A 12,328-nucleotide genomic window follows, 5' to 3' on the forward strand; every position below is an offset into this window, starting at 1 on the left:
ACTGTCAACTCTCAGGTTTTTATCCTGAGATAAAAACCTTTTATAGTAATTCCTGTTTACTCCATCTTTTCAGAAGTCCCTTTTATCCAGTGAACATTACTTTAGATAAACTACAGTCCTTTACATAACTTACATTCCAGTCATGCTTGGATATGCCAGTCCCTTTTTGAGAAATAGGAAAATACCTTAGTTTCATTAACAAGGTGGTTATAAGCCCACTGTAAGTTACTCTGCAAAACGCTAGACTTCTTCACTCAAGCTGATAGTTTTATTTATTTTATTGATATTAGACACTGAACTCAAGGGTACTTCACCACTGAGCCACATCCCCAGTCCTTTTTATTTTAAGACAGGGTCTCCCTCAGTTGCATAGGCTGGCTTTGAACTTGTGATCATCTTGCCTCAAGCTAATTTTTACTTGAAGTTTAGGATAATCCTTATCTGAATATACCTTTCTGAAACCTTCTCTATATCAGTTATACCCTATCATTAAGAGGTAGTGAAAGAACAGAGAGTAGAAGTTACCATCTCTGAAACCAAGAAACAGGAAAACCAGGAAAGACTAGTTCAGGGGAAGTAGAATTTCGAAAAGATCAAATGGAGGCAGAGTTAAATTCATTCTACATTCATTCAGTAATACTGCAGAACACCTGCCCTGCTATCAGACATTCTGATACTTCTAGTATCAGAAAGGACTTCTGAAAAGATGGAGTAAACAGGAATTACTATTCTTATAGATAAAAACCTGAGAGTTAACAGTTAACATGACAAGTAAGTTAACATTTATTGACCGCTTTTTGTGTACATTCGGGACTTATAGTGAACAAAAACAGAAGAAGTCCTTTCTTTTGTGCAGGCTGGTTGGGGGACAAAACAGTAATCAAATAAATATATAAAATATCAGGTGGTCATATAAAGTGAATTAGGCATGATAGAGAGAATAGAGTTGAAGAGAGGGTAGTTTCTTATTTTTAAGAGATCACAAGGAAAGTCTCTGATGATAATAACAAAATTGGAGCAGATACCTGAAGGGAGGACCTAGGCCATGCAATATTTGGGAGAAGAATATTCTAGACAGAGAGGAACAGCAAGTGCAGACTATAGAAATCTTTTGGGTGTGTTCAGGTAACTTCAAAGAAGACAGGGTGTTTTGTTTTGTTTTTTTAATTCATTTTTATTGTAAACAAATGGGATACATCTTGTTTCTCTGTTTGTACATGAAGTAGAGGCATACCATTTGTGTAATCATACATTTACCTAGGGTAATAGTTTTTGATTCATTCTTTTATTTTTTTTCTCCCCCACCTTTATCCCTCTATACAGGCTCTCCTTTCTCCATTCTTGCCCCCTTCGCACCCCCATATGTGTCATCATCTGCTTATCAGTGAGATCATTCATCCTTTGGTTTTTTGAGATTGGCTTATCTCACTTAGCATGATATTCTCCAATTTCATCTATTTGCCTGCAAATGCCATGATTTTATTATTCTTTATAGCTGAGTAATATTCCATTGTATATATATACCACAGTTTCTTTATCCATTCATCAACTGAAGGACATCTAGGTTGGTTCCACAATCTGGCTATGGTGAATTGAGCAGCTATGAACATTGTTGTGGCTGTATCTCTGTAGTATGCTGATTTTAAGTCCTTTGGGTATAGGCCGAGGAGTGGGATAGCTGGGTCAAATGGTGGTTCCATTCCAAGTTTTCTGAGGAATCTCCACACTGCTTTCCAGAGTGGCTGCACTAATTTGCAGCCCCACCAGCAATGTATGAATGTACCTTTTTCCCCACATCCTCTCCAACACCTATTGTTGCTTGTATTCTTGATAATCGCCATTCTAATTGGGGTGAGATGGAATCTTAGGGTAGTTTTGATTTGCATTTCTCTTATTACTAGAGATGTTGAACATTTTTTCATATGTTTGCTGATTGCTTGTAGATCTTCTGTGAAGTAAGACAAGGTGTTTTAATTAGCTTTTTCCATGCTACAACTAAAAGACCCAACCAGAACAATTAGAGAAGGAAAGGTTCTTTGAGGGCTTATGGTTTCAGAGGTCTCAGTCCACAGTCAGCTCCATTCCTCAGGGCTTGAGGTGAGTCTGAACATCATTGTGGAAGAGTATGGTAGAGGGAAGTAACTCACATGAAGATCAGGAAGCCGAGAAGACTCCACTGGCTAGATATACAATATATACCCCAAAGGCATGCCCCTAAGGAATCACCTCCTCCAGGTATACCCTACTCCTCTTCAGTTTCCACTCAGTTAATCCCATCATGGTGAATAATTCACTGATTGGATTAAAGCTTTTTGCCAGATAATTTCTCCTCTAAATCTTGCACTGTCTCACACGTGAGCTTTTGGGGCACACCCCACATCCAAAGTATAAGGTAACTAGAGGCAAGTTACCTTACGATGAGGTCAGAAAGATGACTAGGGCTAGATCATGTAGTAACTGGTAGACCATTGCTAAATTTGAGTTAGTGAATTGGGAAATGAGAGGAAACAATGTGATCTATATTTTTAAATAACCAATTAGATTATTACAATTGATACACCATGTTAGCATGAAAGGTGGTGATATATGTTTATGTTTGGGGTGTATTTTGAAGGTAGAGCTGTCAGAATATGCAAATGCATTCAATATGGAGTTAAAAGAAACAGGAATGAAAGATGGGTCCATTTTGGGGGACTGAGTACTACAAGAACTGGGTTCCCTGTTATGAGAAAAGAAAGACTCTGGAGAGAAGTTTGTTTAGGGTTATGTTATGAGACAACTATTAAAGAGGTCATCACAGTAATTTTTTTTCATCTTTAATTGAAATATACAAACGAGAGAGTGCATGAACCTTAAGTGTTTAGGTCAGTGAAATTTCTCAAAGTGAACTCACTTGTGTAATCAGATATGTTTGGGAATTACCAACAAATAGACTTGAAATCATGGTATTAGGAAGTCATTTAGATTGTATGAGTAAAAAGTTTGAGGACTAAACCCTAAAGCACTTCACACCTTTAAAGTCAGGGTAATGAGAAAGCTCAGGAGGAACAGCTGGCAAGGTGGCAAGAAAGAGGACATGGTAAGCCATGTCAGATGCTACTTATCAGTAAAATAAAGTAAGGATGGAAAAGTTGAAGCAAGATGAGGAATGAAAAACCGTTAAATTTGCTAATGAGACACAGAATAGTTAAAAAATAGATGGCCCCCAATGTATGATGGCTCAACTTACCATTTTTCAACTTTCTGATGGAATGAAAACAACGTGCATTCAACAGAAACCATACTTCAAATTATGAATTCTGATCTTTTCCCAGATAAGTGATAATGAGGTGTGATACTTGCAGTGATAGGCAGTAATAACAAGCCCTATCCTTCAGTCTACAATATGATTATAAGAGTAAACAACTGACATTTTAGTGTTCTGTGTTGCTAGCTTTGTGGTTGTTACAGGTATTCAGTGAATTACATGAGATATTCAACACTTTGATTTAGATAATTTTATCCAACATTCGTTCTTAGCAGGTTAAATTAGGCCAAGCTATGCTGTGCAGTAGTTACATACATCAGATGTCTTTTTGCCTTGTGATATTTTCAACCCTTTGAAACAAGGATTTATTGGGACACAACCCCATCTTAACTTGAGGAGCATCTGTATTGAACTTAAAATGTGGTATGATTTGTTCAGGAAATATGTGAGTACCTGACACCAGGAATGTGGAGATGGGGAATATTGTCTAAATACTTATAATCTAGTAGGGAAGAGAGATAAGCAAATGAATTATAATAGTGTTTGATAAAAGTTGCTATGGTGGTACACACAATGTCCTGGTTGCAAATAAAAGGAACACTGAATCCTGACTGGAAAGAATATGAAATAATTCCCTATTATAATCCCTGAGTTTTAGACAACCAGTTTAGAGAGCAGTTATAAATGGGTGGTTTTGTAGGGGTGAAAATAGGCAAAAAGTCCCTAAAATAAATGGGCACAATTAGTTCTGGGTATCCTAACTACTTCCCTGTGGCTAAACACTTAGTTGTATCAGGGAGAAGTAAAAGACAGGAATATGGAAGAGGTGGTGATGAAAGATTATGCTGAGAAGTAAGAGCCGTGTTATAAAGGGGCCTCATGTGCCATGATAGATGAAGAGGAAATACTAAGAGACTGAACAAGCCAATGGCATGATCGTATTTATATTTTAAAAGGTTACTCCGTCATGCATGATAAAAATAAGTAACATTTTGAAGTCATGACACTCTTTAAATCTTATGAAAACTCCCCAAAAACATATTATATAAAGTTTCAGGAAATTGGTGGACCCCTGGAGCCCAACTGTGTATATCAAATTAAAAATCTCAAAGTGTAGATGATGAAGACAGTCTTCAGTAGTATATATGAAAAATGATGAGTGTTTGATAGCTGGGTGGGAGAACAGAATCGCTGAGTGGAGGTTACACTTTCAAAAAGTATCACTGCAATCGGGAGTCAAGAAAGAATAATAGAGGAAGGGTGCACAAGTTTGGGGCATAGACTTAATCAGGGAAAAGTTTGGTATGCTAAGAGGAATAAGCAAGTAGAAAAGTTGAAAAGACAGGAGAGAAGAGAAATGATTCAACAAGGATCTGAGAGGGAAGGAGTAGATAAAATCCAAATGAAAAGTACAGAATTTAGCCTCGTAAGGGGCTGTGGGTGGTATAGTTATAGGTAAGTTTGGGGAACAGGGTTAGTTGTGACCTGGAACTTAAGGACTTTTCCTATCAGACTTTAAGGGTTTGGTGTGTGTGTGTGTGTGATACAAGATATGGTGCTAAGAAAAAGACAGTGGTGGCATAGGCAACATGAGGTGAGTGATGAAGTTAGAAGAACCATGGAAAATGGGGAATGGAACACTTAATCTATATTCCATGTTCCAGAAAAGACACAAGGTCATCTATAAGAATACATAAAGTAGAAGATAGTATCAACAAAGAGGCAAGAAACAACTATTTAAGCATCGTGATATCAGATAAATATGTATATATTGAAAAAAAATTGCAGGCAAAACTCACTATAAACTAATTTGAAAGACAACATTCAAGAAAATGAAAGTATAATTGTCTTTAAAAAACTGGCTTATACTATAGTTTACACATTTAAAGAATCCTGTTTTAGTTCAGTTTTTTGTTTATTTTTTATTTTTGTTTTTTGGGGGGATTTTTTGCTGCAGCCAAAAGACCTGAAAGGAACAATTTTAGAGGAGGAAAAGTTTTATTTGGCACTCACAGTTTCAGAGATCTCAGTCTATAGATGACCGACTCGATTGCCCTGTGTGCAGGGTGAGGCAGAACATCAGGGCAGAAGGTCATGACAATCAGGAAGCAGAGAGAAACTAAGCTTTACTCTCCAGAGACAAAATACATACCCCCAAAGGCACAACCCAGCGACCCACCTCCTCCAGCCACATCCTACCTGCCTACAATCCCTACCTATCAGAATTAATGCACTGCACTGATTAGGTCAAGGCTTTCATAACCCAATCATTTTACCTCTAAACTTTCTTGCATTGACTCTCACAGACGAGCTTTTGAAGGATACTTCATCTCTAAAGCATAACAAGTACATTTCAGCGGGTTTTGTATATTCACATACATACGCAACCATCACCACAGTTAATTTAGAACATTTTCATCAGCTTAAAAAGAAAACCTGTACCTTTAGCTGTTGTTTCTCTCCTGGCCCCCACCCCTTTTTCCTCAACCACTAATCCACTCAACTGTTGTGGACATTTCATATGAATGAAATCATATAATGTAATGTGTGGTCATTTTTGGTAAGCCATCCTTTCTTGGCTGATTGTTTACTGGGTAGTCTTTTTATTGTTAAACTGTGCAAGTTGTTTATTCTGGATACAAACTCCTTATTAGATAATTTGTTGTCTTTTCACTTTTGTGATGTCCTTTGAGGTACAAAAGTTTTTTGGCTTGATTTATTTATTTTTGTTGTTGCCTATGCTTTTGGGTCATATACAATAGATCGGTGCCAAATTCAGCGTCATGAAGGTTTTACCCTATGTTTCCATCTTAGAGTTTTAATTTCAGCCCTTTCATTTAGATCTTTAGTCTATTTTAAGTTATTTTTTGTATATAATGTGAGGTAGTTCTTTATTATTCAGTGTCTTCAGATAGTCTATTTCTTCTTGAGTCATTTTTAGTAGTTTGTGTCTTAAGAATTTTTGTCACTACGCAGTCGTTCACCGTATTCCTTTATTCTTTTTATTTTTGTAATGTCAATAAGAATATCCCCTCTTTTATTTCTGACTTCAGTAATTTAGTCTTTTCTCTTTGTCTTGGTCAATTTAGCTAAACATCTGTCAGTCTTGATCTTTCCAAAGAATCAGTTTTTGGCTACATTGATTTTCTCTATTTTTTTAGTTTTAGTTTCATCTCCAACTTAAAATATTTTGAATTTACAGTGGGTTTATCAAGATGGAATCTCATTGTAAGTTGAAGTGCATCTGTAGTTAGTAATTAGGCTGAGGCATTTATTTGAGTCCTGTTGCTGGTATGCGAGAGCAACTAATTTCAGCACTGCCCTATTTTCTTGTTTTCATGTAGAAAGAAATTTTTCTTAAAAGCTCCAGAGTCATCCTAGTTCCCATTATGCATTGTCTTATTCTGAGTGTCTTTATGCCTGAAGTCTCCTTTCTTGCTACTGTTGATGACTGAGTCTGCCATCGTCCTATCATTAGTCCTTCCATTACACTTGATTTTTTTAGACGGTTACTTTGCTAACTCATTCTGATTGTTTTCATTGTAAACCCATAAGTATGTACTTTATGATAAGCTAGTATCTTTATAGTTTTATAGTTTTATTTTTAATTGGAAAAACACATACACACAGTGCTTATTCCATAGTAGGCACTCAATAAATGATAACTAGCTATTGCTTTTTTTAACCATTTTTTTTTAACTTTATTATATCATTCCATTCTACATTCTTTATAATGAAACACCTTGAAAACAATTCTGTTTTTAAGAATGTACTTTTTCTTCCTGTTGGCAATCATGCCATTTGATACATTTTTTTGAAAATGCCATTAAATAGATTAATACCTTTCTACCATTTATAATTCTACTTCAGTTCATATCTGCCATTGTAGAAGCAGCAGTGACACATCAAAATCTCTGAAGGTACAATTTGGCTTAAGAATGAACAGAATGATTCTTTTTTCAGACAGCAACCTTGCCATTCTAATTATGCTTCATTTGTATTAAAACTAGTTTAATGAAAAAGTAATTTACACTATTCAGAAACACACCAAACTGTATATAAGAAAGTGTGTTGGAGTCAAGGAAAATCACAGTGGCATTAAATTCTTAAAAAATATAATGAACCACACTAGTTCCTTAATGTTTTAGTTATTTCATGACTTCAATTTTATTATTTGGGTCTATGAAAAAAATGTATTTAATGTGGCCAAAAATATTTGGATGTATGGACAGAAATTCTCAGAAAGATGAAGGCCTACCACTTCTATCTTACATTTCAGTCTTTTAGCCCCCATTTCAAGTGGGTTGTCCTATGGGGCCTCTGAAAAGGCCACTTGTAATCTTAATGTTTTATGAAATTCAAAAAATTTTCCCAGAAGAATTTAAAATAGATACATTTTGACTCTGACTTCCAAGAGTTTTGGAAGTATGGCACTGTCACACATACTTTCTGGACATAATTTGTTTTTTAGGTTTCTTTTTGCCATAGGAATTCAAAATAAATAGATACTTGTTATTAAAATGGGGGAAATAGCATTACTGTAAAGCTGGTTACAAATAATGCTGGAAAGAATCTTACCATTGATTTGGAAATATTTTTCCAATTCGTTAACATCTTAAAAATTCTTAAGAACTATTTTTCTTTTTTTTTTTATTGTAAACAAATGGGATACATGTTGTTTCTCTGTACATGGCATAAAGGCATACCATTTGTGTAATCATAAATTTACATAGGGTAATGTTGTTTGATTCATTCTGCCATTTTTTCCCTTCCCCCCTCCCCTCCCACCCCTCCCCTCCATCTATACAGTCCTTCCTTCCTCCATTCCTGCCCCCCTCCCTAAACCCAACTCCAAACCCAACACTAACCCTTCCCACCCCCCATTATGTGTCATCATCCACTTATTAGCGATATCAATCTTCCTTTGGTTTTTTGAGATTGGCTTATCTCACTTAGCATGATATTCTCCAGTTTCATCCATTTGCCTGCAAATGCCATAATTTTATCATTCTTTATGGCTGAGTAATATTCCATTGTATATATATATATATACCACAATTTCTTTATCCATTCATCAATTGAAGGACATCTAGGTTGGTTCCACAATCTGGCTATTGTGAACTGAGCAGCTATGAACATTGATGTGGCTGTATCTCTGTAATATGCTGATTTTAAGTCCTTTGGGTATAGGCCAAGGAGTGGGATAGCTGGGTCAAATGGTGGTTCCATTCCAAGTTTTCTAAGGAATCTCCACACTGCTTTCCAGAGTGGCTGCACTAATTTGCAGCCCCACCAGCAATGTATGAGTGTACCTTTCTCCCCACATCCTTGCCAACACCTGTTGTTGCTTGTATTCTTGATAATCGCCATTCTAATTGGGGTGAGATGGAATCTTAGGGTGGTTTTGATTTGCATTTCTCTTATTACTAGAGATGTTGAACATTTTTCCATATGTTTGTTGATTGCTTGTATATCTTCTTCTGTGAAGTGTCTATTCATTTCTTTAGCCCATTTGTCAGTTGGATTATTTACATTCTTGGTGTAGAGTTTTTTGAGTTCTTTATAGATTCTGGAGATTAGTGCTCTATCTGAAGTATGATTGGCAAAGATTTTCTCCCACTCTGTAGGCTCTTTCTTTGCATTGCTGATAGTTTCCTTTGCTGAGAGAAAGCTTTTTAGTTTGAATCTATCCCAGTTATTAATTCTTGCTTTTATTTCTTGTGCTATGGGAGTCCTGTTGAGGAAGTCTGGTCCTAAGCCGACATGTTGAAGCTCTGGACCTACTTTTTCTTCTATAAGATGCAAGGTCTCTGGTCTGATTCCGAGATCCTTAATCCATTTTGAGTTTAGTTTCGTGCATGGTGAGAGATATGGGTTTAGTTTCATTCTGTTGCATATGGATTTCCAATTCTCCCAGCACCATTTGTTGAAGAGGCTATCTTTTCTCCATTGCATATTTTTGGTCCCTTTGTCTAGTATGAGAAAATTGTATTTATTTGGGTTTGTGTCCGTGTCCTCTATTCTGTACCATTGATCCACCTTTCTATTTTGGTACCAATACCATGCCGTTTTTGTTACTATTGCTTTGTAGTAGAGTTGAAGATCTGTTATTGCGATACCCCCTGCTTCACTCTTTCTGCCAAGGATTGCTTTAGCTATTCTGGGTTTTTTATTCTTCCAGATGAATTTCATAATTGCTTGCTCTATTTCTGTAAGGTACATCATTGGGATTTTAATTGGAATTGCATTGAATCTGTATAGCACTTTTGATAGTATGGCCATTTTGACAATATTAATTCTTCCTATCCAAGAACTTGGGAGATCTTTCCATCTTCTAAGGTTTTCTTGAATTTCTTTCTTTAGTGTTCTGTAGTTCTCATTGTAGAGGTCTTTCACCTCTTTTGTGAGATTGATTCCCAAATACTTTATTTTTTTCAAAGCTATTGTGAATGGGGTAGTTTTCCTAATTTCTCTTTCTGAAGATTCATCACTTATGTATAAAAATGCCTTAGATTTATGTGCATTGATCTTATATCCCGCTACTTTACTGAATTCACTTATAAGATCTAAAAGTTTTCTGGTGGAATTTCCTGGTTCCTCTAAGTATACCATCATATCATCAGCAAATAGGGATAGTTTGAGTTCTTCTTTTCCTATTCGTATCCCTTTAATTTCTTTGGTCTATCTAATTGCTCTGGCTAGAGTTTCAAGGACGATATTGAATAGAAGTGGTGAAAGAGGGCATCCCTGCCTTGTTCCAGTTTTTAGAGGGAATGCTTTCAGTTTTTCACCATTTAGAATGATATTAGCCATGGGTTTAGCGTAGATGGCCTTTACAATGTTAAGGAATGTTCCCACTATCCCTATTTTTTCTAGTGTTTTGAGCATGAAGGGGTGCTGTATTTTATCAAATGCTTTTTCTGCATCTATTGAAATAATCATGTGATTCTTGACTTTAAGTCTATTGATATGGTGAATGACATTTATTGATTTCCTGATGTTGAACCAACCTTGCATCCCTGGGATGAAACCCACTTGATCATGGTGCACTATCTTTTTAATATGTTTTTGTATGCGATTTGCTAAAATTTTGTTGAAAATTTTTGCGTCGATGTTCATTAAGGATATTGGTCTGAAATTTTCTTTCCTTGATGTGTCTCTGTCTGGTTTAGGAATCAGGGTAATATTGGCTTCATAGAATGAGTTTGGGAGAGTTCCCTCCTCTTCTATTTTCTGGAATACTTTGAGAAGTATTGGAATGAGCTCTTCTTTAAAAGTTTTGTAGAACTCGGCTGAGAACCCATCTGGTCCTGGACTTTTCTTTGTTGGTAGGCTTTTGATGACTTCTTCTATTTCATTACTTGAAATTGGTCTATTTAAATTGTGTATGTCCTCCTCGTTCAGTTTAGGCAATTCATATGTCTCTAGAAACCTGTTGATGTCTTCGAAATTTTCTATTTTGTTGGAGTATAGATTTTCAAAATAGCTTCTTATTATGTTTTGTATTTCAGTCGTGTCTGTTGTGATATTTCCTTGTTCATTCCGAATTTTAGTGATTTGGGTTTTCTCTCGTCTTCTCTTTGTTAGTGTGGCTAAGGGTTTATCAATTTTGTTTATTTTTTCGAAGAACCAACTATTTATTTTGTCAATTTTTTGTATTGTTTCTTTCGTTTCAATTTCGTTGATTTCAGCTCTCAGTTTAACTATTTCCTGTCTTCTACTACTTTTGGTGTTGGTCTGTTCTTCTTTTTCTAGGGCTTTGAGCTGTAGTGTTAGGTCATTTATTTTTTGAGTTTTACTTCTTTTATTAAATGCGCTCCATGAAATGAATCTTCCTCTAAGTACTGCTTTCTTAGTGTCCCAGAGATTTTGATATGATGTTTCTTTGTTCTCATTTACCTCTAAGAATTTTTTAATTTCCTTCCTAATATCTTCTGTTATCCATTCATCATATAGTAGCATATTGTTTAATCTCCAGGTTTTGGAGTAGTTTCTGTTTTTTACTCTTTCATTAATTTGTAACTTCAATCCATTATGATCTGATAGAATACAAGGTAGTGTCTCTATCTTCTTGTATTTGCTGACATTAGCTTTGTGGCATAATATATGGTCTATTTTAGAAAAGGATCCATGTGCTGCTGAGCAGAAAGTGTATTTGCTCTTGGTTGGATGGTATATTCTATAAATGTCTGTTAAGTCTAAATTATTGATTGTGTTATTGAGATCTATGGTTTCTTTGTTCAATTTTTGTTTGGAAGATCTGTCCAGTGGTGAAAGAGGCGTGTTAAAATCACCTAGTATTATTGTGTTATGGTCTATTTGGTTTCTAAAATTGAGAAGGATTTGTTTAACATACATGGATGAGCCACTGTTTGGGGCATAGATGTTTATGATTGTTATATCTTGCTGATTTATGCTTCCCTTAAGCAGTATGAAATGTCCTTCTTTATCCCTTCTGACTAACATTGGCTTGAAGTCCACATTATCTGAAATGAGGATGGATACTCCAGCTTTTTTGCTGAGTCCATGTGCATGGTATGTTTTTCCCCATCCTTTCACCTTTAGTCTATGGGTATCTCTTTCTATGAGGTGAGTCTCTTGCAGGCAACATATTGTTGGATCTTTCTTTTTAATACAATCTGCCAGTTTATGTCTTTTGATTGATGAATTCAGGCCATTAACATTCAGGGTTATTATTGAGATATGATTTGTATTCCCAGTCATTTGGTTCATATTTAAAATTTTTGACACATCTTGGTTCCTCCTTTATTTGACAATTCCTTTAGGATAATTCCTCCCTTTGCTGATTTGCTTCTTTGTTTTTTATCTCTTCCTCATGAAATATTTTGCTGAGAATGTTCTGTAATGCTGGCTTTCTTTTTGTAAATTCTTTTAGCTTTTGTTTATCATGGAATGATCTTATTTCATTGTCAAATTTGAAGGTAAGTTTTGCTGGGTATAAGATTCTTGATTGGCATCCATTCTCTTTCAGAGCTTGAAAAATGTTGTTCCAGGCCCTTCTAGCTTTTAGGGTCTGGATTGAAAAATCTGCTGATATCTGTATTGGCTTCCCCCTGAATG

General features: G+C 35.7%; 1 protein-coding gene across 1 annotated transcript in view; it reads left to right on the top strand.

Annotated features, from left to right (window-relative positions):
* The window catches only part of Net1 (neuroepithelial cell transforming 1), a 53,739-nt gene that overhangs the window by 1,006 nt on the left and 40,405 nt on the right, over positions 1-12,328 (top strand). The gene's annotated exons all lie outside the window — the stretch shown is intronic.

Source organism: Sciurus carolinensis, chromosome 12 (genome assembly GCF_902686445.1).
Source record: "Sciurus carolinensis chromosome 12, mSciCar1.2, whole genome shotgun sequence".
Lineage (NCBI taxonomy): Eukaryota > Metazoa > Chordata > Mammalia > Rodentia > Sciuridae > Sciurus > Sciurus carolinensis.